Consider the following 3108-nt stretch of genomic DNA (forward strand, 5'->3'; position numbering starts at 1 on the left):
AACATGGCATCTGACACCAGGTGAGGGCCTAATAATATAAAAGGTATTGAATGAATAAACCTGTAAATCTTACAAGAGAATTTAATGGCCCTTATATTTTGCTGTCATGACACTAGAGGGAGCTCTCAGTGCTCCCTTAGAGCTCTTAGAAAGGAAGTTACTTTCATTTTGGGATTAGAGTGATTGGAGTTTAAAGGTTTGGGTTTTTTGCGTTTTTTTTTTTAGGTTTATTTATTTATTTTGAGAGAGAACATGTGTGCAAGTGGGGGAGGGGCAAAGAAAGAGGGAGAGAGAGAATTACAAGTGTAGAGCCTGATGCAGGGCTCAAACTCAATGGACCATGAGATCATGACCTGAGCAGAAAGCAAGAGTCAGATGCTTAACCAACCGAGCCACCCAGGCACCCCTTAAATTGTTCTTATAAAAAGGAAAAACAAGGTAATTTTTCTGTTAGCAAGGAGATTGTTATTAGTACTATTCTGCTTGGTGTGAGAAACTTGTCTACATGAATTATAAATAATATAGGTGACAGAACTCCTTTCAGGATATCTAAAAAGACAAGAGAACCACAAATTTTTAGAAACTCAGTAGTATCGGAGGTAAAATAACTGTGCTACATACTGGGTAAAGTAAGTAGTTTTACTGGTGATTTTTTTCCTTCCACACTGGTAAATGTTCTTAGCTAATAATTTATAGCCATTCCTGTAAGTCAAGATTTAGTTTAAAATTATACTTTGTTGTTTTAACAATTCTAAATACTGTCCTCAAAGTAGGGTCAGGCCTATCTGCTGCCTGCCTTAACTGCCCTCACCCACACTCCCAGCACACCATTAATGTTATCTGTCCCTGCCCCTGAGCTGCACTCTCCACCCCCGGGATCTCAGGAGCCTAAAGACACAACCAGGTATAGTGCAGAAGTCCAGTTTAGAATCAAAAATGTGGACTCCTGTATTCCAATTACTTGCTAGGTTCTTAGACAGTGATAGATAGCTGGTTTATGGAGCGCTGATATGTACCGGGCGCGACATTGAGTGCTTTTTCTGTGGCATACGTAATCCTCCCAATGACTGAGGAAATACTATTATATCCTCGTTTCCAGATGATGATTACAGTGTTAGGAGAGGATAAGTTACTACTAGTTAAGGCTTGATAGTAAGAGTTGAAACCGGATACAAAGCCAGGGTGTCAGACAGTCACACACAACTGGTGTGCAGCAAGTCACACACTGCCACCACTGCCTGCTCTGTGCCTCAGTTTCCTCATCTGTAAGGTGTTTATAATGGCTACTTAACAGAGTTGATGTGCGGATGAAGTTAAAGCCTGCATTTAATTGTGACTATTTGGCACGTCGCACATATTCTTCAGTAAATGTTCATTCCATTTCTTTCCCCATCTCCTTCCTTCCTTCACCTGCAGACAATTGGAAACCTGCTCTCGCTCACTCCATACCTCCCTCTGAATTTAGGTCCTAATTCTATACTCTACTTGAATGCTTTTGTTTTTTAGCACCAGTTACTTCAAAAGATTTCTTCATTTCTCAAGAACTCCTTAACTGAAGTGTCATTGGCCCTCAACTTTATAATGTCTTTTGTGTCAATTTTTTCTCTTCAAATTTTTATTTAAATTATAGTTTGTTAACAGTGTCAATTTAAAAAAAATTTTTTTTTGATGTTTATTTTTGAAGGAGAGAGAGACAGAGCATGAGGGGGGAGGGACAGAGAGAGAGGGAGACACAGAATCGGAAGCAGGCTCCAGGCTCTGGGCTGTCAGCACAGAGCCTGATGCGGGGCTCAAACCTGTAAGCCACGAGATCATGACCTGAGCTGAAGTTGGAGGCTCAACCAACTGAGCCACCCAGGCGCCCCTTTGTGTGTCAGTTTTTTAAAAGCTCTAAAGTTTATGTATTTTGAAAGAGAGGAAGCATGCATGGGAGAGGCAGGGAGAGAGGGAGAGAGAGGATCCCAAGCAGTCTCTGTGTTGTCAGTGTGGAGCCCAATGCGGGGCTCAAGCTCATGAACTGTAAGGTTATGACTTGAGCCGAAATCAAGAGTCAGACATTTAACCGACTGAGCCACCCAGGCACCCATATCATGTCAATTTTTTAATTAGCTTTTGACACTTCCGCTTATCAACTTATCACAGCTGATGTGACAGTCACGCCCATATACCTCATATAATAAATGGTCTGTGATGAACATGCTGGTTTTATTTGCTTTCAGAATGACAAATGAGCAGTTCTTTAAAAATTGAGCACAAAGATCTGTGCAGCCAGGTGATAGTAATAACGTGATATTTCGAGTCACTCATCAAGTCACTTCTAGCAGTCTGACCTTTTTCTCTTTATTTTCTCCACCTAGCGATGGCAGGATCTCTTTGGTTAAGAGGTTAGTTATGCAGTGACAAAAGAGTGCAAGTGGGATTTGTACCTTTCATCTGGGGTTCTGTGTATCATTGTGGGATTCTGAGAAAACAGCTCTGTATGTCTTTCTGAATAATTGTAAAACCAACAAGATTTACCAGTGGGATGCAGCATGGTGGGCTGAAACAGTCCTCGAATGAGTCTTCTTAAATCTAATCTCTGTTCTCTAAGTAACTTTCTGAAAGTAGATACATCTGTGTGGGCCTATCTCCTTATCTCTAAAATGAAATAATTCAGTTAGCTGACCTCCAGGGTTCCTAGCTGAAAAAATTCATGTAAAAAAATGAAAAGCCTTGTGTTTTTATAGCTACCTCTTTAACAAATTGTATCATCAGCTGGGATGTCTCCTGGATGTTACCCACAGGCCACTTAAAATTAACATTGTGAAATGAGCTTATCTTGCCCCTCAAACTTGTTCCTTTGCTGTGTTCTCTGTCTGGTCACTTGTGCTAGAAACCCAGTGGTCACCTTAACTCTTCCTTCCATATCTCATCAGACCCCAAGTCCCATGTCCTCCCTTCCTCAGTAGTTTTGTAATCTTTTCTTCTTGCCCCTACTACCATTGCCTTAGTTTAGATTCTTGTCATCTTTAGTCTGCAGTGGCCTAACCATACATTTCACATACAATCTACGATTAAAACCTACACTTTAATCTTGACCACGTACAACAGTAGCTATACAATTCCTTG

This window comes from Panthera pardus, unplaced genomic scaffold, assembly GCF_024362965.1.
Source record: "Panthera pardus isolate Hobbes unplaced genomic scaffold, ASM2436296v1 HiC_scaffold_12, whole genome shotgun sequence".
In the NCBI taxonomy this organism is placed as follows: Eukaryota; Metazoa; Chordata; class Mammalia; order Carnivora; family Felidae; genus Panthera; species Panthera pardus.